Raw genomic sequence first — 26,414 nt, 5'->3', positions numbered from 1 at the left:
GGGTCAATTCCTACACTCCTCATATATCCAACTTCACACACTCATAATCCAAGAGTTGTCTGAAAGGAGAGGCCAGTCCATCCACACACCCTACTGCACACACCCGTTTTTTTACAATACAAAGCCATTCCCTTCCAAAATAATGCCCGCAAACACAATATATTCTTAAGCTATTCTACCATACATATACTCCAAAAAATAATTAATTTTCTTTTGAACAACATAGGAATTCACTAAAACAAAAAATAGGTAAAGTAATATTATAGTTAGGTGAATGTGTTAATGACATTAAAGTTTAAAAAAAAAACACAGAAATTCACCAGTTATATTTAGCAGCTCTAAGTATATCTTGCGCCCCCACCGTGCACTGCCTGTCACCTGCTTTATGCCGTCAATCATGACATGTTCTATGACATCATTTATGATATCATTAATGAGATCTCAAATGAAATAATTGATGACATCACTGATGACATCATCCATTGCGAGGGTTAGTTTGTTTTTTAATTGCATAGTGGCCGGTATATACCATATTAAGTGTGTACCTAATTTTGTACATCTGCTTGCAAGGTAATGGGTTTAAGTGTTTACAAAACACATATGCTTCAACTGTACCATAGGTGTGTAGAGGTATTCAACATGTTATACATATTTGCACACCTCTTCTCATAAAACAAAAATTCAGCGCCAGGGTTTGGGGTCCCCAGGGCCTCTGAGATTTTTGAAGAGGAGCAGCACACACCTTCCCCTAAAAAAGACTCAGACCCAGGTGATCGGGTCCCCTGAGCCTCCAGAGCCTAGGGGATGGGAGGGGATTACACTTTCTCTTTCATTTCCTATTTTAATATTGATTTGTTATTGATCTCAGACTAATACTTCTTGTTCAGAACAGTCCCTATTTCTACAATGTCAAATATATACCTACGGTCCGAAGGATCCATGTTTTCTCTGTTGAAATGTACTTACCGTTTATAGCACACAAAGTAAGTTATATATAAGTGCTTTGTTAACCCAATTCAGTTTGAATTTAATAGGGGCCAGCAAGTGAACATTTCCAAAAATCACAAAATGCCCCTGCCTTTTCAACCCCATGAGGTATACATAATAAGGCAGCATCTGTAACTTCCAATCTTCAGTTTGTTGCTCAGCATTCTAGAACAATATAAAGATTGAGTAAGAAGATGGGCTTACGATTTGGACTGTGAAATGGTCACGATGACTGCAGGTGAACGGAGAATGCACCTTGATTGTTTTTCGAAGTCTCAAAGCAAATTGCTGGAATATCTGATCCAGGTGTAAAATGCATTTATTCTCAACCTATCCCAGTTTAGATTTTTTATGACAAGATCTGTCTTAAAAAAGTGTTAGCACTGGGTTTTTATAGTTTCCAGACATCCCTTGTTGATTATGTTGAGTATAAGCATGGAAGTTATTTTTGGAGGTCATGTATATATATAAAAACGAAAGTATGTCTGTTTGTCCTTTATGCATTACTACACCATTCATCCGATCGCCATGAAACTTTGGGAAGTTGTTGAGTACACTCCTGCAAAGGTTTCTGGCAAACAAAACAAGGAAACATTTGTTAAAAGTTGTTGAGTACACTACGGCGAAGGTCTCTGGCAAAAAAAAAAAAAAAAATTCAATATCGGCCCCCCGGCCCCCCAGGGCCCTCTTAATCTTTCCAATACTGAACGTTCACAGTTTACGGTGCGACTCGCTTTTGCAATGACCATCAACAAAGCACAAGGACAATCGCTGCAAGTGTGTGGACTACATTTGGAGAATCCGTGCTTCTCAAATGGATAACTGTATGTGGCCAGCTCATGCGTCGGAAAACCTTATGATTTATTTGTGTACGTACCAGACGGAAAAACAAAAAATACGGTGTATTCACAAGCACTCGAATAAATAGACAGTATTAAAACAACACTTTAAAATGTTTTCCATATTAAAATGAATAAGTTTCAATAAAAATGACACAATGTAAATTGAATGTTATCATAACAAGTTTCCTTAAATTTCCATTCTTCTGAGATCGCAGCCAAGCGCAACGGGTAAGCTAGTTTAAACTAAAACAAGCCATCATCAAGCCTGCAGTTTCAGTTCCTCTGCCGACCTACCTGGTAAAAGACCAAATTATTTACAGTGTTCTGGATAAAAGTTAAAGCATTTTAGATAAGAGTATCCTGCAGACACATATACAGCACCAGAAGGGCCACCATAACATAGGGCATAGGGGGTGTTATCTCTTAGAAACAATTCACGACCATAACAGGCAGGAAGTGTACTCTTTGAGCACTAGGGCCATTGGTTAATTTTACATGCCGTGCATGATGGTCCTGGGCATGAAAAATGTCGGTTAAAGGTCCCCTTATGTTCGGCAGATCATCCACTACATCTGACCAGTGGTTCTATGATGCATCGTTGTCCATTGATCTCACGGCACTGGAAATCTATTTCACCACCTCCCAGTAATCATTCGGCTCAGGAGGTATTGGTTATGTAGTATTTTGAGAAAGGCTTGGTATGCAAAGGTCTTCACACTCAGAGTAAGGCGGGGAAACGTTGATGTCAATCGGTTTATGATATAAATTGCTCCAGAGGGCGATCTGCAAAGATAACATGGAGGAATGGAAGAGAAATGACGCACCTCTGGGTGTAATGAACAAATAGTCGTGAGATGTATTTATATATTGTTAAACAATATTTAAATATATTTTAGATAAAAGCCAATGTGAAGAGGTACTTGCACACTTTGCTTTAGCAACTTGCTTGTATCATGTATTGCTCAACAAAATCGATGAATTTATGGTTTTACATGTATGGTAATTTTTATTTTAGCTCTGGATGATTTGTTAAATCAGAGCTTTTTTATCTGTTTATTCTTTATGAGGAACTCTTAGGAGCTCCAAATCATAATATAATTGAATTGAGACAGCCTCTCCATCCATCTATTGTTAAGGTGTCTGTTAACATCTTCATCTATGTCTTATTCCTTCTCTCTTTCTGCAGGTTTTTTAAGAATGTGTGTTCTAAGTAATTTTTGCTAACCGTTCCAATTAAAAAAAATATATGTAAAAAAACGTGGCAGTTAACATGATATATTGCATTGTCGTATTGTTTCCTCACTCTGCAAAGTTCCACTCAAAATAAAGATATGTTAAAATACCATTTTAACATGTCAGAAATTAATAAATCTATATGCCGTATTTGTTATTTTGCATAGATACGATCTGGTAAAAAAAAAAGTTAAGCCAATATTCTGCAATTCTCTAATCAGAGCGCAAATTCTAAATATCCTTGTTTTTTTCCTACCTCAAACGCAAAACACGTTTACAATACAGAATGGGCCTACTGCACACTTAATACATATTGCATATATTGATAAATGAGAAAATGCATTTTGAAGGCAGCAATTTCCGCAAGTAAGGTGGTTTGTAACAGCTCTTTAATCTGAAAATGAAGATGAAATGCTGTGCAATGCTGATTGCACAGGCATACCAAGGCTAAACTAAGCTAATAAACCACTGACTCCGAGCTTAAATGGTTTTTTAAACTCTTTTGGAAATGAGCTCCACAGGTCTTAGCTGTATTTACAGTTTAGCACTAGCTACAACAATATTTAATAGTACACATAGTGAATGCAAATGAGAAACTGTGCAGGATGTGTAGAATTGTAGGAAGGATAAAGCTGTTCTAATGTTAAATGAAATCCAATTATCTGTGAAAAACAAAGTGTTTATTGTTAAAAGATGAGGACAAAATGAGATTATTTCACTCAGGATCTGCACCTTATCAGATGGTGCAAAATTTTACAATCCAAGCGTACACAATATAACGTGAACGGTAAAAATAAGTCAGTGAAATGTAACCACATGGCATTTGAAATGACCATATTTAAGGGGGATTTACTTATTTTTTACTTCTATTTTCAATTTGCTGCCCTCGTTATTTAACGATGTCAAGGTAAAATATTACGATATAACAAACGTTTCCTTGTGTTCAATGAATTTAATGTAATAATCATATATTATGTTACATACCGAATGGCACCTTGGAATACGTTTGCTACAATAACTTGAGGTGCCGGGGGCCTGATTTATGACTTTTTGCCGTAGGGAAGCGCAGCAGGCCTTCCTGCTGCGCTTCCATACGGCAAAAGAAAAGGGCAGGAATGGGCCGTATCTATAAGATACGGCGCATTCCTGTCCTTTTTCCCTGCGCCGGCGCACAATGGGCTGCCTGCGCCAGCGCAGGCACCCTTGCACAATGGTGCAAGGGTGCCTGCGTTGCGGGGAAGATTATTTTTGTACAGGAAGGGAAACCTTTCTGTACAAAAATAATCACAAGAGGCTTTTCCTCTTTCTGTGTGTGCTGCAGAGTGCAGCACACATAGAAAAAGGAAATACGAGGAGAAATAAAGACATTTCTCCCTGTTGCGCCTCCCTTACGCCTCCCCTGGGGAGGCGTAACCTTTTGGCACTGCTTCAGAGTTACGATTTCTCGTAAATCTGGGGCAGTGTCAAAAGGCCATGGATGTTGCTGGGAACGCCCCCAGCAACACCCATTGCACGCCCCTTTAACGCAGAACACTGCGTTAAAGGGACTGATATTTATCAGGCAGCAGTACGCCACAAAAACTGGCGTACTGCTGCCTGATAAATACCACGCAGGCTTCTGCGCCACGGAACTTCATGAAAAGTGAAGTTCCGATGGCGCAAGGGGCCTCATAAATGAGGCCCCGGGTTTTTAGAGACCCGGTGGTGCCAGGGGACCACACCCGAAGACCTCTGAGTTCTCCCTGTTCCGGACCACAGAAACCAAGAGTCTTCTAGATGAAGTCAGAGATCGAGTTTTATTGGCTGCAACCAAGTAACATGTGTCCTAGAATTAAAACAGCACGGGCTGTAAGTTCTCAGGAGACTGTTCGTTTTTACAGAACCAGCCTTCTCCTTATATACCCCACCAAGGTCATCTTCAGGGTGTGCAAGAACCTTACAAGCAAAAGGACTGACATTGCTACTCTTGAACCCTCCATGGCACACTACAAGGACTTAGCCTCGTTTTTTTGTCGAAAAGGTGGAGGCCATTTATAGGTCATTCTCTCAGCTTTCCATCAGGGAGAATAGTTCTACATCATTGGTTTCTAAACCATTGCTGATTATTCCCAGTCCGACTCTAGATGAGTTTTTAGCCTTGACGACAAAAGTCAAATCCGGTTCCCCGGATGACCCCATGAGACCCATTCAATTCCGAGAACTTGCTGAATGCTGCTATCCTGCTCTGCATGGTCTTATTAATCTGTCCTTCATCACGGGCAGTGTTCCTAAGGCTTGGAAACAGGCGACGGTCATTCCTATTCTTAAAAAACCCGCCCTTGATCCTACCAAGCCAGAACACTATCGACCCATTTCCCTTCTCCCCTGGCCAGCCAAACTAGCAGAAGCACATGCTAATTCTATTCTATCATCTCACCTGCAGGAAGCGAATATACTGGATAATTCCCCAAACGGATTCCGTGCGGGTCATAGCACCGAAACTGCTCTTCTGGCTGTGGTGGAGCACATCAGGAAGCTGTTGGACCAGGATCAGACGGCGGCACTGATCCTTTTGGATCTCAGTGCCGCCTTCGATATGGTGTCTCACCAGATTCTTTTACATCGTCTGATGGAGGCAGGAGTTGGAGAGGTGGCACTTGAGTGGTTCCGTTCCTTTCTTAAGGATCGAGCCTTCAAGGTATCTACACCTCCTTTTGTCTCTGCTTCTCGCCCTATACTTCAGGGTGTTCCCCAAGGATCGGCCCTTAGCCCTACCTTGTTTAACTTATATGTTCAGCCATTGGCGGAGGTAGCCCATAGTTTTGGTCTCTCCTTGGTGTCATACGCCGATGACACGCAGCTGGCGGTGGCACTTAACGGCGACTCCGACATGGATGCCTCCACCTTTCAGTCAGCTTTAAAAGCTGTGGCTGGCTGGATGGCGAACAATCGACTTCAACTTAATGCCTCCAAGACCGAGGTCATTATTTTTGGTAGGGAAAGTGGGTTATGGGGAGATCAATGGTGGCCTTCTGATCTAGGCCCTGTTCCTTCCCCCGTGACTGAAGTCAGAAACCTCGGGGTGTGGTTTGACGACAAGCTCTCTTTCACCTCCCACACTGAACGTGTGGCTGGCAAATGCTTCGGTACTCTGCAGTGCCTTCGACCAATTTTTAAGTTTTTTGATGCGGAGACCAGACAGATTATAGTCCAAGCTCTGGTTCTTACCAGGTTGGACTACGCCAGCTCTCTGTGTTTGGGCTTAAATCAGGCCGAGCTATCCCGCCTTCAGAGGGTCCAAAATGCGGCGGCTAGGATGCTTGTCGGCCTCCCGAAGTTTGTCTCGGCTCGTCGAACTATCCAGGACCTCCATTGGCTACCGGTGGGGCAAAGAATTAAGTTTAAAGCTCTCTGCTTAGCTTTTAAAATTCTTAAATCAGCCTCCCCTCCTATTCTTTCACAGACTATTTTGCACTATGTCCCTGCCAGAGCTCTTCGCTCCGCCGGATCTAATCTCGCCATTGTGCCACGTTTTAAAAAATCCAGAATGGGCGGACGCTCCTTCTCAGTGCTGGCGGCAGCCCTCTGGAACTCTCTGCCGGCCCCTCTCCGCTCAATCCCTGGCTTGCTCCCTTTTAGGAAGGCACTAAAAACCTTCCTCTTCTCTACAGCTTAGGCTTATTTCTTTTACCTTCTCTGATGTGTTGTGTTCTCAATTCTCCAAAGCGCCGGGACGCCACTTGGCTGCGGCATCCGCGCGCTATACAAAATTAAATAACATAACATAACATATATACATAAATAACAGCTGCGGGCAAGAATTCTTGGGTTTATGATATGGTTATACACATATTTCTACAATATTACAAAGAGCGAAGTCATGCTGGTCAGCACATATTTTAGATGTCCGGATCGTGATGGATGACCCAGCTCGGCCCAGAACTACCATCAGATATCGACAAAACCCCAATAAAACAGGGCACCTCCTCGTCGTAAAACTGGCCATAAACAAGGAACGTGGACAGGTGTATGTGTGTAGAAAACATGGTCTGTATGTAGTGAATGGTTTTATGGCATGTTATGCATTGATGCTATCTTACTCGGCCACTGGGTGAGGAGCTGCCCAAACAGGTTTGGCTGGAGGCAGTGGAGTCAGTTCGGCCAGGTCATGGGGAAGTCAGCTACGGTGGACGTGTCCTTTCAGATCAAACTCGGCCTTAATCAATTGACTATATGAGGGCAAGCCATAAGATGGATGCCGTTTACAAAATGGATTCTGAGGGTTCGGAACGGAAACCACGATTTAAGGGTGTTAGCATCACTCAATCATGACGCAAATGCATAGGGATAATGTCCTAATCATTACCGGTCCGTCGATACCAAATTCGTTATGGTACGACGATATTTTGTGATACAAGTGTTTGGACCTCGATACCGGTGGAACAGCAGGGTCCGGAATTTCAGTACCACAAACTCAATGTATTTGTACTCTTGGAGGACCTTGGATGACTGAGTTGTCCACTGGTCTATCTACTGTCTGTCATTATCACAAAGCCACTGGCGTTTGCACAGATGCTTAAGAATATTTTTCCTGAAATGTTTTGCCTTGGCTGTTTTTGCTGGTTGTACACCCCTGCTAACCAGTGGTAAAGTGCATTTGATCCTCCTTTCAAAGTGAAGAAATTGCTATATCCAATATTTAAGTTCCTATTATATGATACAAAGTGTATCCAGGACCTGTACATTACATGTCACTAGTGGACTGCAGCACACATTGTGCTGTCTACTACAGTGACAGTGTAAAACATGGCAGCTTTTAAACTTCAATTTGACCTGTTAAAATAAATCCTTTTGACAGCTCTAAACATTAATTTTAAATGTTGGTAAGTGATCACAGAAAAACATTGGGTTGCAATATTAAATGTAATAGTGTTACCTCTGGCTAGGAAACAGCCAATTCCATTTTTGGACTCTTCCTAATATTTATTGAAAGCCCATTAACTGGTGAAGTTGGAGTTTTAAAATTGAAAGCCCATTAACTGGTGAAGTTGGAGTTTTAATAACTATTGGGGGAAAGGGTCTTTTAGAAAGTTACCTTTTCCCTGCCTAAAATGCCTGTGGCCAATTTGCCTTAGCAAAATTAACTAATGCTAATTTTGCCACAGCCCTCTGAGTGCTTAGCCCTCAATGAGATGTGACCACTGCTGCCAGAGAAGGAGATAAAGACTTGGCTGTGAGGAGGTTTTTCTATTCCTCTGATACGATTAACATTTGAACAGTGCCCGGGAACTTAAATAACTTCAATGGGGTCTCCTCTGTCACAAGCCAATGTCAGATGACACCTGCATTGGCCCGTCCTTTTTCTAAAGTCAGCCAGACTCTAATCACAGTGGGGAAGGAGCTGCCCCGGAACTGGTTTGAAATCACCACAGAGGTGGGGTTGCTCATTTCCCCGGCCGCACCTTTGGTGTGGGCACAGAGACTGTGCACAAGGGGCATAGGGTTTAATTATCTTGGATTTAGGCAGAGTGGGCACTGTGGAATTGTTTGCTGTAGGACTTGCATCCCCAGGACCCTCTTCAGAACACTACTGACCTGAAAAGCAATGAACCTGCTGTCTGTGACCTGAGAAGAGACCTGAAGGACTAAACCTAATCTCTCATGCACTCAGGGAAAAGATGTGAACTAGAGGGCCATAAAGCTGACCTCATATTCAAGTAACAGTGACACAACAATGCTGCAGGAGGCATTTTCTACAACTACCAAGCTCACCAGTGCCTTGGACCCTGACAGTGGTCGCTGCTGGAGTTTGTCTTGACCTCCAATTGCTGTCTCCAATGTCCAAATCTCTTGTGTAATGTTATAGTCTACATCTCCTTTCACCCCTGACAACCTGGAATGCAGATTATTTTATTGCTTCAAAGGCCTCCGGAGGAACAGGACAAGCCTGCCAAGCCAGTAAGGCGAAGGAGCATTCCTGTGGTCCAAAGATTGAGGTTTCTCCCCCTCCAAGCTTTTCTGAAGCAGCAAATCCTTTTCAGTGGTATCTTGTGGAGTCTGTATCTGCCCTCGTGAAGCCCTCTTCAGCTGCAGCTTGCAACCTTTTTGCCCCTGAACGAATTAGAGCCCCAAAAAAGTGATTACATCTGAATGTTGAAATCTTCACCAGGCAAAGGCGTCAAAAGTATTGTGCTGGCCAGGATCCTTCTCTGGGTGTAAATTTCAAGTTAATACAGTTCAGAGCTTTCTTGACAAAAGTCAGCACTTAACCAGGACCTTGTCAAATGGCTATCCATCATTGTAATGTAAATGTATGTAAATGTATAGGCATTTATATAGCGCACTACTTACCCGTAGGGTCCCAAGGCGCTTCGACCGCTGCGAAACCCTTCCTGGCTTCCCTGAGAGATGGTCCCTTAATGGGTATCTCCACGGTGAGACCAGGCATCCCCGGCGGTCTGGTGGGGCCGTTAGTGAAGATGAGGCAAGCTAATGCCCAGAGTTGCCGAGTGTGATCGCTGATCAGAGTGGGCACCGAGGCGAGAGAATTATCGAGTCCGCTGACCCTGGTCCAGAAACCTGCCGCGCCGGGAATCGAACCCTGGTCCCGGGCCGTCCTCTGCTCTCGGGTCTGCCGCCTCTAACCAGTGAGCCACACTACTTCACTACCAGTGAGCCACACTACTTCATTGTGGAGGCCTCTTTGGTCATAGCTGTTTCAGAGACCAAGCCAAAGATCAAATTTCTAACCAGGTCCAACCTGGGTCTCTGTTCTACCCGTGCTCTATCGTGGTTTGCCTTAACGGGCACCTAGGTGTCAGTCAAGCACATCCAGAAGACCGTGGTTGGCACTTTCCATTTTTTGATGCATTTTTAATTTAAACTTTAAAAAAGTCATATTTCCCCTTTGCCAATTAGATTTTCTTTATTTATTACATTTGTTCTCTATTTTTCTAAATCAGTTGTAGATTTTCCTGTTGATGTTTTATTTTATTTTTAACAAACAGTATTACATTTACATTTTTAAGAAAATCACATACAGACATCTGCCTCAATTTACAAGAAACATCAAGAATCATCACAACACCATATCAGTTTTCGCAATATCATTAGTACAGAGTGTCTATCTGCTCAAGGGCATTCATAGTGTATATGGCTAAACACCATTTAACATATGGTGTCTGTAAAATGCATGCTATTAAAACTATGTATTTAGAACAACCCCTCCCACCCACAACTAGACATCTTCACCGAGTGTGTACGTCCCGTCGTGTCATGCAAGGAAATTGTTATAAAGCTGCATGATATATGCTAATTATCACAGAGGTGTTCTAGTGTCATGGTACACCTCCCGTTCTTGAGGACTCCAATGCCGGTGAGTTATAATGTGTGGAGGTAATATAATTTTTTATGGGAATCCGGTATTTTGGGTCTGCAGGTGTCTAGATTTGGGGATTAGGTATCATTTGACTCTTGTGAATTAAAGGCAATAGGGTTTTTCCATTGGCCCCCAAAATCTCCTCTGTGTATGGATGTACTCTCCGTCGAACCCCACTTTTTTACCTGTTCCCTCCTTTGGGATATTTGAGGTGAGACAGTCGTTTTCCATCAGTGTGCTAAGAGAGACTTGAATTTTAATAGTGCTAAGTCAGCAAATTGTGATAGTACCTCAGCGCCCTTGGGCAACGGATACAACCCCAAGGTGCAGTGTTCAAGTGGTGAGTGACAAGTGTCTTTTTCAGCTAACTCTGTCAGTGCGGTCTATATCTGCATCCAGTAAGAGTAGATTACAGGGCAGGTACATAACATATGGGCTAGTGTAGTGTCTTGGGTATGAGAGCGGGGACATGCATGGGACACACTCAGGAACATCATATGGAGTCTGTGTGGTGTGACCCTCTGTAATACGGTGAATTTGAAACAGGAATTTCATGAGACTTTCTTAGGGTATTCCAATAATAAGATTCATTCTATATCTTGAAGATCATGACCTAGGGCCTCTTCCCATTTAGTACGCAAAGGAGTCAGGGAAGTTGAGAGATGTGCCCGTAGTCCCCGGTACAGCCATCGGATTAGGTGACGTCCGTGGCCCATTGTATGTAGTGCTTGAACATATTCATGTGTAGGTGGTTCAGTATCATCTGGTGCCCAGTGTAGTCATATGTATAGTGTGATGCTGGCATGTGTTGTAACAGGTTATCCAGCTCGCCCTGGGCATGTGTGAAGTCTGCATGGTTCAGGAGGATGTTATCTCTGAATAATGTACTTACAGTTGTCTCTCCACCCTCTGTCCAGGGGCGCAGTCATCTCTCAGTAAAAAAATCAGCTGTTGTGGGGAGTCCCAGCAGGAGTATATTGGAAGCATATTTAATCACCAGAGTGGTGTATCGCAATGACATTTTCCAGTATGTAAGGATGAGGCATAGCAATAAGGGGCTAAGGGCCAGATGTAGCAAAATCAGAAATACCGACTCTTAATTACCGAATTTTACCGATTCGGTAATTAAGAGTAGGTATTTCTAATGTAGGTACCATTACAGTAAATGTTACCGAATCGGTATTTACAGATTCGGTAAATACCGATTCGGTATTTGCTATTGAATCCTATGGGCCTTGAAGCCCATAGGATTCAATAGCAAATAGCGATTTGGTATTTACCGAATCGGTAAATACCGAATTTTGCAAGGGTGCAGGGGGTGTCACTTTGACACCCTCTGGCACCCCTGTTTTAGGCTTGTGTGCCACATGGCACAGATGTGCATGCACAGATGTGCATGTACACCTGAATCGGTATTTTACCATGCAATTGTATTGCATGGTAAAATACCGATTTTCAAAGCCCTGTGTCAATGTTAAAATTGGGTCCTACATACCAAACATGCATTTTCGGTAATTTTACCGACCGGTATATTTACAGATTCGGTAAAATATACAGAATTGGTAATTTTACCGATTCTGTAATTTTACCGAATCGGTAAAATTACCGATTCGGTAAAATTACCGAAAATGCATGTTTTTTATCCCCCTACATCTCCATGGCCATTTACGGGTCGGTAACGGCCGATTTCGGCCATTACCGGCCGGTAAATGGCCAAAATCTCCCACCTACATCTGGCCCTAAATTGGGTAGGTCAGATCCTGGGTGGAGCAAATTATGTACTCTGCCATGGGTTAGTTTAACTATGGTATAGCCGATTTCCCAGAGGATCTGGCTGGCCAACCAGTAGGAGAGTCATTGCAGTTGGCCTGCCTGACAGTAGAATTTAAAGTCAGGGGCACCCATCCCTCCTCTATCAGAGGTTAGCTGTAGCTTGGGCAGACCAACCCTTCGTCCGCTGTTGCCCCACACTAGGTCTGTCAGTAGATTGTTCAGAGATTTTCAAAATTGGTCCGGAATCAATACAAGCAAATTTACTAAATTATAAAGAAGACACAGTAGCATGGCCATTTTGGCGAGTGCCACTTGCTAACCACCGAGAATGGTAATGTAATCCGGGAGCTAATCTGTGACCTCAGAAAGCAGTTGCTTTTGGATCTTTCCCTCAATAAGGTCAGTCGACTCCTGGTAGATATAAATCCCCAAATACCTAAATGTATGCAATGCTGCCTGGACATTTGTTTCTCCAAAGGTAAGAGACGTCTCAGTGTATGTTCCCTCAAATTGTAATTGTAAACGCATTTATATAGCACTTACTGTACCTGATGAGGCGTCAAAGCGCTTTCGGTGAATAGCACGCTTCTCCGGAACATAAAAAGGACTAGTGAATTAGTATAGGGAATTATGAAATGAATTTGAGCAGTGGACATGTGAGTCTGTTATTTGGTTTGAAAAGGATAGTGGAGGGATAGAAGAGGGAGGGGTCTAAAAAGTGATTATTTGGCGACCATAGCAGCATGAGAAGGTTTGTAATGAGCAGAGGGTAGGGGATGAGTTAGAGGGCAGGATTTAAAATTGGCTTGTGTGGGAGATCTGAATAGTAAGAGCTTTGAGATGAGGTAAGGCGGGGTAGAGGAGGGAAGAGTCTAGAAAAGTTTAATTTGGGGATCATAGTAGGGGTAGAGGAAGGAAGAGTCTGGAAAGGGTTATTTTGGATAGCATAGTATTCAGAGAGTGGAGGTAGAGGATATACTGAGAGAGGTATAGGGTGTGTTATAGGGTAGTGCATTGGAGATGTTGAATGATAAGTAAAGTAATACATATAAAGATACATAAGCACATGGAAGGTATGTATGTATACATAAGGTAATACATCTAGATTTAAGTTGTAATAAATAAACTCAGATGTTCAAGTGTTGCTGTACTTTAATCTAATGTATTAGTTTTTTTATATAGCTATATATATTTATTTATTTATTTATTTTATTTTCAATAGTGAAGCAATTGTAGACGGAGAATAAAAATTTACCTTTTTTTGCCATGACCTATATACATCTATATATTTATAAACGTGAATATTATACACATTTAGGTACACATATTTAATCCAAAAAACTGCCTATGTACACAGGTATATGCTTTATGTTTATGTTTGAGTATAGTAGTTATGTGGGGAAGAGCCAACTTGAGTAGTCTTCTGAAGATAAGGTAATTATTCATGGATCTTATGTTTGGGGGTAAAGAGTTCAAAGTTTGCCTACTTGAACAGAGAACGATGTGCCACCTACTTTTTTTCTTGTATGGTCGGATTTTGAGGCGAGGTGCCAATATAGAGTGGGGGTTCCTTTGTTGAATATATTGGTGATTTTATTCCTGATGAGGAGCTGCCCTGTTCCATGTATTACTTTGTGGGTGATGCAAAGCAGCTTGAATGTGGATCTTCTGGCAACCAGTAACCAATGTAGGACCTTCAAAGCAGGGGTATTGTGGGCATGTGGCTTTATATGTAAGAGTAGTCTGGCAGCAGAGATCCTTCTGAATCTGTTGTAGTCGTTTTATAGTTGTGAAAGATGATCTGTGGTAGAGGCTACTGTCATAATCAAGTTTTGATAGAACAAGGGAGATAGTAGCCTGGACCTTGTGAGTAAATCCCAGGTGGGGGAAGATGCGTCATAGAGTTTTTATATTTGTGAAGCCGAATCTTGCTAGTTTGTCCACTTGGGCATTCATTGATAGCTTGGAGTCTATGGAAATTCAAAGGTTTCCTTCTTCCTTAAATACTTAGGCGAATTTCCCAGATCATCTGGACAGCCGGCGAGTTGTCATAGTTTTCCAATTGATACTTGTGAATATTTCTGTTTTGGAAGCATTCTATTTGAAATGGCTCCATATCATCCACTGATTAATGGTTCTGAGTGAACTGAAAATTAGTGACTTTCCAAAGTCTTTTGAGCTTTCCAGTTTAAGGAGTATTTGTGTGTCATCTGCATAGTTATAGCAAATTAAGGGAAATTGTTTGATCAGTGCCAGTAATGACTTCATGTAGATTTTGAAAAGCATGGGTGAGATGATGGAGCCTTGAGGGAACCCTGCTTTTGTGAGGTACGGTTTGGGTGAGAAAGGAGGCTATGGGTGACATTAGATCTATTTTGAAGGTAGGATGTGATCCTGTTGAGAGCAGCCCCCTCAATGCCTGCTTCATAGAGTCTTTTATTAGTGTGTCATGGTCAACTGTGTCAAAGGCAGCTGAGATGTCCAAGAGAAGTAGTGAAGCAAACTAATTCCGGTCAACTGTGTTCTTCAGGTCATCCCAGACGGCAATGAGGGCAGATTCTGTGCCTCTTCATTGACAGAATCCTGTTTGGAAAGTATGGAATTATCTTCAATGAATTGTGACATCTTGGTGAATGCTGCTCTTTCTATCAGTTTGCACAGGAAAGTCCATTTGTAATCGGCCTGTAGTTGTTGGAGTTAGGCAGGACTAGGTTAGTATACTGTTGTAATAGGTGTATGAATTGTTTTTTAATGTCTTCTGGAAATATTCTGATAGTTGAGGAATTATTGATGATTCTTCTTACTGGTGTGGCACCGGAGGTAGTTGAAGAATTCTCTTGAAGGTATGTGGTGGACTGACAGAAGGGCTGCCGGCAGGCTTGCTTGCTTTGACAAGATCCATACATTAATTGTGTGATATTTGTTGAAAGTATGACTTTGTTTAGTAGAAGAGTGAGCAGTATTGTGTAGGCTTGTAGCAGGTGAGTCCTCCGTGTTGGTTTAGCTGTCTGAGGATAGCAATCATGCAGCTGTTCTGTATTGTGTTTCTAGTCCAGCAGGCTTAGAAGGCATTTTGATGGGTCTTCGTATGTAGGTGGTGGAGACAGCGTATTAGAGTGATTTGGTTCACTGTGTTGTTTTTGTAGTTTAACCTTTTGTGTACTAGACATGGAGAAGTGAAGTTGTGAGGTGTGGCATGTTGCTTATTTTGTTTGTGTCTGTTTAGGGTGGGGTTATGAGTTAGGGGTGGTGGTGCAGTATATGGGTCATGTAGTAATGTTCTAAATTATCCAATGGATGCTAGTCAATTAAAAGAGAGTTACTGTGTTGCTGTAGATGTGTTAGATGTGGTGGAAGAGGGAAAGCTTGGCATTGGAGTTTGTTCAATCAATCGGGAGTTTTAATGTGCACTACTCACCCTTAAGGGTCTCAAGGCATAGGATGGTGCAAGCAGCTCCATAGTTTGTTCATTTGTGTAGTCGGAAAGGTGGGTGTATGTTTGTAGTTTGTAATGGAACGTATTATGAGGTGTTGCGCTTGAGAGATTTTGTTGTGCTGGTGTGTTATGTTTTGTTTTTGAGGAATAGTGAAACGAAGTGCTGATGTATTTGTTTTATGAGATGGATTTGTTTGTATAGTATTGTTTGTTAGTGGACATTGTAAGGATAAGGGGTAGTGATGTGTTTGTGAGTAGAGTGTATGTTGTGTGTAAGAGGGGATGAACTAGAGTTGAGTGTTTGTCTTAGACTTGATTGCTGCAAGAGGTAATATGTGTGGTGCAGTGGAGTGTAAGCATTGTGCAGTTGTGTTATTGTGGGAGAAAGAAGAGGAGGGTGTTTATTGGAGAAATGATTGAAGGCTGAGTATAGGTTTGTTAGTGACAACAAGATGTCTGTTAGGAGTGTGTGTCTAGATGGAATATAGTTAAATATGTTATGGATTTTGGTTGTGTTAGTGATGAGTGGATTGGTTAGTGGTATAGGATAGAGTTGTGTACTGTTTGTAGGTGATGGTAGAAATGTGTGGTAGCTGGGATAGAAGGGTGTATATGTGTGTTTTTTATAGTGGGTGCTGAGACACTTGAATGTGTATAGGGTTAGTTTGTACTAAATGAGTAGAGTACATGTGCTGTGACTATGTTACTCTTTTTGTGGATGGGGTAAGGTTGGTACTAGTGTATGGAAATTTGGGCAGCATTTCAGGCCTAGTCCCGAACAGCATCGAACAGCCTCAAACAGGTAATTTCCCTTGTCCTCTCTTCCCTTAGCCTCAATGCCCAGGCTAAGACGCTCTGAAACCTGGTCTTATATAGCCTTTGTAATCAGGTGACCCCTTCAATCAATGAGAACCCTATCGCTAACCCTAACCAATCACAACACTACACATAAGACCTAGAACCAATAGGACACCAGCCTCTTGCAGCCAATCATATTACTAGTACCAGCAGTCAATCAGGCAGGAAACCCAAATCCCTACGTCCAATAGAAAGTCTAATCCTAGCCCTAGTCCCAACCCTAGTCACAGCATCCAATCAGGCAAGAAACCCTAAGCCCTAAGTCCAATAGAAAGCACAGCCCTAAAACCCAATCCAAAACCCTAAACCTACCCACCAATCAGATACTAACCCTTAGGAACAAATTAGCAATCTCAAATACTCCACCAATGAGAACACAAACCCTAGTCCAATAGAAACACCAGATACAACCACCAATCAGAGCACACATGTAGCAGCTGATATAAAGTTTATGTGACCTCATGCAATGTTTGCTGGCCAAAGGGCAGGGCACTGCTCCTCAATTCAGAGTCTCCTAGGAGACAGACAGACTCAATCCACATTTTGGAGTTCTGCAGGTAAGGGCCTAACAAACGTTGCCTTCTAACACCACTGTTTGTACAAAACGTTACTCACTCTCCTAGCCAAACAAGAAGTCTAGAATCCCTAAATAACACAGATTAAACAACTAACAGCAGATTACTGCTGTCTCAGAGCACCCTCTGTTCAGTCTCTGATGTATAATATCTCTATTGCTTACAGGGGCAAGAGAGGGGGGTTAATCTGGTTTCACTCGCTTACTAAGACAAAAATGGGAGCTGTGGGTGGATTGCCTAACACAGGTCTGAGCACAGATCAACGGAGAAACTAGGAGGGAAAATCATATTGTCATGGGCAATTTAAAAATACGACAAATTTTGGACTGCAAAACCCACAATTCAACAGGTAAAATGAAACAGTCACAGGCAAGTAAAAAACCTCAATCCTAAGTAGATGATTTTCATGGTAACAGTGATTTTGGCCATGGTGGTAGGGGCCAGGAGGTCAGGATTGCCTTATATAGAGAGGATTTTGTTACAAAATAATTCAGAAAACTTGTTGCAAAGGTCTTGTTTGGGGGATATGTTGCTGGAGGTGGCAGAAGGTGCAGTGAAATAATTCACGTTGGTAAATATTTCCCTGCTGTTGTTAGCACAGGTGTTGATACAATCTGCAAGTGCCTTGCGCTTGTTATTTTGTATATGCTGGTGTTAGAATCTTAGGATTCATTGGAAGATGTCTTTTTCTGTGGTTTTTTGACTTGTTCTCCATTTGCACTCGATAGCCTGAGCCACTTTTTGTGCCAACTGGCCTATGTTTGGGGTCTTGCTGTTTGGTTAAGCCTGAGGGATCCAGCGTGTCTGCTCATACGGGGATCCAGCTGTTGTGGTTCTTGGTAAATGCAAAAAGAACAATTGATGGACAGAATGCAGAAAAATGTCATAAATTCACACCAGTACAGAGATCTAGGCCTAAAACCATTGTTTATTTGCTCACCATGCTATTCCAGTTTGGATCCAGCCAAATGCAAATCAGTCCTGATCCTGCCCCCAATGGGAACAGTCCAGCCCGAACTACCATGCCAGGTCCTCCTTGAACTGGAAACAAACATCCTAGGACCGGTTTTGGGCTTTCAGTTGTTTTTGCGTTGAGGTTCTTGATGGCTATCGGAAAGCTATTGGGGGGCTCAGGCCAGTGCACGGAGAGGGCGGAAGTCCACTCCTCTTCTGTGATGCTTTACCAGCTTCAGCATGCAGTTCCATTAATGGTGGGCCTGTGGTGCTGCGGGATGGGTATGCTGAAACTGATGAGGGCCATGTCTGTCCATGTCATAGTCGCTGGCTTGTCGTTTATGATGTTTCTGATTGAGGAGTAAAATCGGGTTCAATAGGTGTGAGATATGAGTACGTTTGGTAACATGCCAGGAGAGGTCAAGGTTTGAAATGGTTTTCTAGAAGGGCCATAGAGTTTGGGTTGTGTGGTATTCTAGTTGAAAGTTAAGGTCTCCGAGGAGGAGGAATCTGTTGCCATTAATGATAAGGCATGTGACAAAGTTGGTGTGGGGCCCTGGTGGTCTGTATACAAAAGTTCAGCCCAGGGAGAAGTTGGCTGTGATGCATATCTTGAACGTTAGGTGTTCCATGTAGGTGATGGGGGTGTCTGTATGGATGGTGCAGCTGATGGTATCTTTGAGTATGTTGGCGACATCACCTCCAGCATTGAGCTGACAGTCTTGCGTGGCGATCGCTTAGCTAGTGGGAATGGTTGTAGCAATGTCTGGTGCAGAAGTAGAGTTTAGCCATGTTTAAGTGAGGAAGATTAGATCAGGAGCATGGTCTGCAATAGGTGCCATATCTCCAGGGCATGTTTGGTCAGTGAGCAGGTGTTGGAGCATGGATGGAGGTGTGGCGGGTAGAGTAAAAACATGTTTTAATGTTTCTGGAATAAACAGTACAAAGTTTGTCTTCTTACCAACTTCTGGTCCTTTGTTCACTTGGATGTTGGTCACAGGGATGTTTTGGCTAAGAAAATTGAGGTGGCTGTCTTGGCGTTCCTGCCACCAACCTTAAGAGACCTGGGCAGCTGTGAGAGAAGTGCTCATGGTTGCTAAGGAGCTATAGGGTCAATCAGTAAACACAGTCAGCTAGGCAGGGGGCTGGTAGCTGCTTCCCAATTCAGAACCGAGGCACAAGAAAACAGTAAAACAAACATGCAAAACAAGAAAAGGGGGCAGGGTAGAAACACCCTGATCCCCTAGGCCTGCTCAGAGGGTCCCAAGAAAGCTTGTTTTTTTAAAAAATCAGCCGAATTCGCACTGGGTGCACAATTCCGACCGAGAAAATAAAAAAACAAGCACGGGTTCCCATGCTTTGTTTAATTGAAGCCCCCTAGGGGGCCAGGTCCCGCCCCCCCCCCCCCCCCCCCCCAGTGTGGGGAGGCCCAATCCTCTCCACAATGCCCCGGGGACCGCCACCCCGGGGCTTTGCATAAAAATTTGGGGTGGCACACGGCTCCCCCGCAGCTCCAGGGACCTCCACCCCTGGGCTTTTTTTTAAGTTGGGGGCCTAAAGCCCCCCCCACATGCCTCGGGGACCGCCACCTACCCGGAGCACTAATATTTAAATTTGGGGTCCATAACAGACCCGAGCCCCGGGGACCACCACCTCCCGGGGCTGTACAGATGTTGGGAGGGGGCCGCACCCCCCCTCCTGGAGCCTGTGATAGCCCTGGGGACCGCCATCCCCCAGGGTCGGCTCCTGCAGTGTCCCGGGGTGCCCGCCCCAGGACTCTGCTGTTTGCTATGACAGGGCGGGAGCCGTGCAGCTCCCACCCTTTCATAGCAACCTGTTGTTTGGGTTTTGGAAGAGAGAGCAGTAAACCTGCTCTCTCTTCCAAAATTTAAACCAGATTGTTTTTCCACACGGGGAGCTGCATCTTAGCAGCTCCCCATTTGGGAAAGCAATTCTGGATCCCGCAGGAGGTGGGGAGCGAGTTGGCACTGTGGGGGCATTGTGGCTCCCCCCACGGTCACCACCGAAGTGGCCAGGCCCCGGGGGATGTGGTCCTCGGGGCCATAAGTGACCAGGGGGGCCACAAGGCCCCCCTCCCCATAATAAAATTAATGTACTCTCCCCCACCGAACCACACACGCATTCACTCTCCCATACAAATAGTCAGTTAACTAATCAATAACTAATATAGACTTTCACATAGCTAGTAACCAACTGGTGCAGCAGTTTACACAACAACTGACCAAGTAATACAGATATTCACACAGTTTAGTCACTATCCAGATATTTATATATCCACTGATTCTTCAATGCAGATTGGGTGTATATAATACATACTTAAATAACAAAACAAACCACATTCACTGGATGATATCATCAGTGATGTCATCAGTGATGTCATTTGAGATGTCATCAGTGATGTCACTGACCATGTCATGAATGATGTAATATGTGACATCATCACCAGCAATTTGCGGGCGCGAGAGTTACAGTTAGTACAACTAACTATAACGGAGGAATTTCAATGGTTTTGTATGAGTGAAATGTCAAGCTAACTATAACAACCCTGAAACCTATGATTTTTTCAATGAATTTCTAAGGTTTTTCAAATGATAATTCCTAACTATAACCTGCCTGAAACATATGGTTTTTTCAGTGAATTTGAAAGGTTTTCTAAATATTAACTCCTAACTATAACCTGCCTGAAACCTATGGTTTTTTCAGTGAATTTCAAAGGTTTTGTAAATGATAATTCCTAAATATAATGTTCATTAAGCATATCTTTTTTTCTATCTTTTTTAATTATCATCCCAATGCAGAAAAAACTGCAACTATCACCCCTCTTCAATTGATTCCTTCCACCCTCAAAATCGCCACAAACCACTAAAAAACAGGCAATAGCTCCACTTACCAGTAACAAATTAACATCAAAATGTAACTGGTGAAATGAGGTCCACTATCTACTGCGTAAATTACACCCAACTCACACCCTTATTTAAAGATGAATATGTGATAGAGGTACTAAACATGCACCTCGCCACCCAACAAAATGACAACACCCAGCGCCATCACCACCACAACCACCCCCCGATCCCTCAGCACTACTACCTCAGAGGCACTGCAAAACAGGACAACGGACCTTCCCAAGATACCATAACCTCTCAAATGCACAATAGCTGAATGTTCAGAGATGTGGCAACTAATTATGTATAGGGGAGTAAATTCGCATATCAACAATAATTTACAGAATCCCAAGTGTACCGGTGATATGCTACACACAACTCACTATAGAAACAAAAAACTTTTCCATGTGAAAATATAGTATGGAGGCAGCACACCAGCCTAAGGGAGACTCACTTACCTGCTGGACGCCACTCCGCTCCTGGGGCCCTGACGCTGTGGTCTCGCCACCCTACTCCATCGCGGCGGCTGGAGACTACAGCTCCCAGAGGGCTGAGCGACCACTTCCGGCCACTTCCTGTCGCTGCGCGCCCGGAGGCGCTATTTAAACAGGGCATCTCCTCGGTGGAGCGGGGAACATTACAGGCAGCACACCAGCCTAAGGGAGACTCACTTACCTGCTGGACGCCACTCCGCTCCTGGGGCCCTGACGCTGTGGTCTCGCTGCCTTACTCCATCGCGGCGGCTGGAGACTACAGCTCCCAGAGGGCTGAGCGACCACTTCCGGCCACTTCCTGTCGCTGCGCGCCCGGAGGCGCTATTTAAACAGGGCATCTCCTCGGTGGAGCGGGGAACATTGCAGGCAGCACACCAGCCTAAGGGAGACTCACTTACCTGCTGGACGCCACTCCGCTCCTAGGGCCCTGACGCTGTGGTCTCGCTGCCCTACTCCATCGCGGCTGCTGGGGACTACAGCTCCCAGAGGGCTGAGCGACCACTTCCGGCCACTTCCTGTCGCTGCGCGCCCGGAGGCGCTATTTAAACAGGGCATCTCTTCCGCGTCGCGGACGCGCGCGGACGGCGCCGGGCGAAGCCCGGGCAAAGGGCGGGCCCTCTGTGGCCCTCTAGAGGCCGAAGGAGGCCGGGCTGGGCCACAGCCCTAACATCTACTCCAAGAGGTGAGCGGGGGTATAAGTCAACATGGGGAAGCGTAATAATACGTCTACGGTGTCTGGACCCACGTCTTCCCCTACCACCCTTCCCTCCTTTGAATGTCTTCTTGAAAACGCTCTAACCCTGGTACAAGAAGAAATTGCCAATACAGAAAGGAGGATGTCTTTGGGTCATTCCTACACTGCTTTACACTCACCACAAGCAAGGCTACCCAACAACCTTCCGCTATCTCCTGCAATTACCATCGTGAAAGCCTCCACCACATTACCATCATTGGAACGGCAGCCTGGGGAGTGTAGCCCGGTCATAACTATTGACTCACAGCCGGACTGCCCCGACCAGCCATCACCCCACCTCCGCCTATGCCTATGTGTAACAAGCCGGTGAAGGTAAAAGAAAAAGGGGCCCCTTGAAATCAACCGTCAATAAAAGGAAGCAACCTGCCCGTAATAAGAATCAGCCCACTCCACAGTCCATGTGGACTAGAGGGAAACATCAACATTCTGTGGAACAAATTGCCACTACTGATCCACCTCAACTTGATGTACTAGCCCCGCCCATAATCATTCCTAGTGATGACCATAACTCCTTGGGCACACAGACTGAGCTATTGACTGACAGTATTATTCAACCTAAGCCCAATGGGAACTTGATCGAGACAATTGTTGATACTGTTTTTAAACAATTAGAATTTCAAATGATAAAACAATTTAATATTGTTTTTAAAAGGTTAGATAAATTAGAAAATTTAGTTAAAAAGGAAGAGGTAAAAAGGAAGGGGTGATTAGCCTTGACCAGCTTAGGGGCGAGCGTCTTTTGAAGGACCTGGAGTCTGTTAGTAAGGCTATTCTGTGTAATGCGCCCAGCACCAGTAGTAGCAGTATGAAGGAGGTTCCCAAACCTGCTAGCAGTACCTCTACAGCCAATAGTACGCCCCGGCCCACTAACCCAGGGCAGACTAAACCTGCCACTAAAGCGAAGCCAGTCACTTCTGCAGTTACAGGCTCATCTAACCCTACTATTTCAACCAACAACTCTAGACAAGAGGGCCTCAACACAACCATCCCCTCTGTAAATCACGTGGCACAAAATAGTGATAATGCCAGGAACACCCAACCAATAGTCAATAGACCCAGAAAATCACAAGAATCCACCCTCCATTTACCACCTGACGCCTGCCCCTACGTCTTAGTTTTGGCAGGCGTCCCACCACTAAAAGAAGGACAGGGGGAATCCTGGGTCCAGCTGAACAACAAGTGCATTGATTGGCTGAGCAAACATGAGGGGGTTGGCTATGACATTAGGAACAACATTTTGTCTGCCCGCCGCGTGAGCTGGATCGGTCCCTTACGTAAAGATTTCAATGGGGACTGTATCGTCCTAAATTTTAGGAACCCCGGCACTGCTAAATATATACTCAACCACAATAGCCCTAATACCGAACCCTCAACAGTTGTCACTCTCTTGCCTCTGGGTTATTTTTACAGGCCCCCACCCATGCAAGCCTTCTCTGCCCTTTATCCCTTCCAACCTTTTCCACCACAGTCGCCTTTCCCACTTTTTAACAGATTCTCTGCTCTGACAGACACATGGAGTCTGGATTGACCACTAGATACTCTCTCACACACACAAGCTGATGAACACACTTACAACGAGGCCTCTGTTGGCATTTTCCCTACCAGTCCTAGTGTAACACCACCGAATTCCCCAGACAGGCGCAGGATGTCATCTTGCCCTAAAAAAGGCGCCTCAGGCCAAACACCTACCTTGGACCTGGATGAATTCTCTGTTTTGAGCTGGAATATTGCCGGCCTTAATGCTAAAATGAACATTAAGTCTTGGACTGATTGGGTAACAGGCTTTGATGTCCTAATGCTACAGGAAACTTGGTGTACAAGATCTTTACTCCTTGAGGGTTATAGCTGCCATAACTTGATTGTTCCATCTCCTGCTACTGGTCGCCCAAGTGGAGGCCTATCAATTTGGGTGAAAATTACAGCTGGAGTCAAAACCGAACTATTGCCAACCAACAACAAAAATTTTATGGCCTTGAAATACCATGGACGTTTAAAGTTATGCTTTATCAATTTTTATAATAATGATTTTATAACCCATCCTAATGTTAATTTTTTGGATTTGTTTACATTTATTGATGATGTAGCTGATGGTCAAATATACAGAAACTATGATGGCATTTGCCTAGGGGGCGATTTTAATGCTCACATTTATCATAGCTCCATGCCTTGTAGGAGAGGTGAGGAATTATCAGATCTGTTAGCAACACGTGACTTAGTTGATGTTATGGAGAAACTGGACATGGGTGTGATCTATGTACCTGCCCCTACATATATTGGCCGAGGGAGCTCCACCACTATTGATTATGTTTGTATCTCTTCTCTCCTTGAGGATCTCCTTTTGAAATCTAAGGTTATCACATCCCCATACAGCGATCACTACCCGATTTTAATTTGCCTCAAATCTATCAAAACTTCAATAAATAAAATAGAAATTGGGGCAAAAAACTAAACAGCATCTACAGACAGGTTAAGGGTGGCATGGAGGGGAATAGACAACCGAGGAGTCTTGGCGAGTGTCATCCAAAAACATCCTACTTGTCATGATTCCACTTACCCCTAGCACAGACTTACCCCTAACACACATATCCTAAGACATGTGCTGATATCCCCCTTATAAAAACCCACCCCTGTCCCGTGCTCCACGCACGCTTCTAGTCAGTGTGATTGGGTGCTTACATTTACATCTGCCTTATTACATGTTGGTCACCTTCTTAAGGTTTTGCTACTCTTGACTTTGCATGTGCCCTTTTTGCTAGTACACTGTAGTATTGCCTTGTATGCTTGTTGAAGTTTTGGAGCTCAATTAATATGCTTTGTAAGCTCCGCTTGTGGCTCCGTGAAAGACAACGCCCTCGCGAAGGTCTTTCAGATCTCTCCCCGCATCCCTACACGCTGCCTTTTGGTGCGCGCTAGAACTGGGACTGCATGCAGCGTCTCCGCGCACGTTAACAGAGCGTGACTGGGAGCGGCTGGGTGCGGTCAGGTATTTAAACCGCACCCAGCCTTCTGGAAGGCGCTTTGCCTTCAGGTTTCCCTCGGAGAAGGTCGCGTCAGTAGGAGGAACTCACCTGAAGGAGAATTCTATCCTGGCAGGACTCCACGGCGGTGCTTCTTATTTCCTGGAGATTGAAGTCTTAAGAACTAACTCTGAAAGCTAAGTACTTTTGCTAGATTTAAGGCGCCCTTCGCAAGAAAGGTTAATTTTTGGAACAATTACTTTGTGAAAGCCTTCACGAAGAAAGAGACTTCGGACATTCAAGGCCTAACAGTATTTTGAGGACTATTTGCCAGTTCATTATGTTTGTTAAATTGTGAAGAGAATTACAAAGAACTTTATGTTTGTAAAATTGTGAAGAGATTTACAAGGAACTTTTAGATTTTGTTTAAGAAATGTGTGACATAAGAAAGATACCTAGGATTTGGTGTGTCTTTGTTTAATGCTTCTTTTATAGCACAATAAACAAAAAGGAACAGAAACCCCGAGACCAAGAAGCAAAGGTTAATACCAAGTAAGTTTAGGAATGAGACAGAAAGAATGCAAAGGGCTTCTTAAAATAGTAATTAATCCTTCCTTTCTTTTATGTACATTTCCAGACGAACAAGCTGACATCACACCTGACAACCAACTATCCTAGAGGACATCTGACAACTTTATCACCACAACCCTACATCCCTACAAAGACATACTGGGCGAAGGCCTACAACTTGCTGATTGCAGGTAGGGGGATCTCTGAACAGCTTAACTAGGTTATAGGAGCTCTGATTAGATAGAGATTGTGGCGAAGGGGGCTAGGGAGGTTAGGAAAGTTGACTCCTAAATCGGAATACTAAAATCTTGGTGCTTGTTGCTTCGCAGGTCGACAGCAAGAACCAAAGTCTTCTCTTCAACGCCCAGTACCGGCCCTCCTCCCTAATTTCTAGTTTAAAATCTTGCTGTTAATATTTAATTCAGTAAGTTTTAGTTAGTGATTTGGGAAGTTGGTCCCTTGCGTCCCTGCGAAATCATCCACGTCTTCCAAGAGAACTTCAGTCAAGACAAGGTAAGGGACGACGTGGTTAGCTTTGACAGAAGGCAAAGCCCACGTAGATAATTTCGCCCGGACGCAATGGATCAAGTAAATATGCAGGATTTGGCTGCAGTTTTAGAAGCTATTAGGCAGGATAATGCAGCCTTACGTAGAGATTTCGACTGTAGAATAGATCTCATGCCTGGAGCAACCTTACCCTGCAGTCGCATTTATGCTCTTA

The sequence above is a fragment of the Lissotriton vulgaris genome, chromosome 11, assembly GCF_964263255.1.
Source record: "Lissotriton vulgaris chromosome 11, aLisVul1.2, whole genome shotgun sequence".
Taxonomy (NCBI): Eukaryota; Metazoa; Chordata; class Amphibia; order Caudata; family Salamandridae; genus Lissotriton; species Lissotriton vulgaris.
This window is presented reverse-complemented; position numbering follows the sequence as displayed.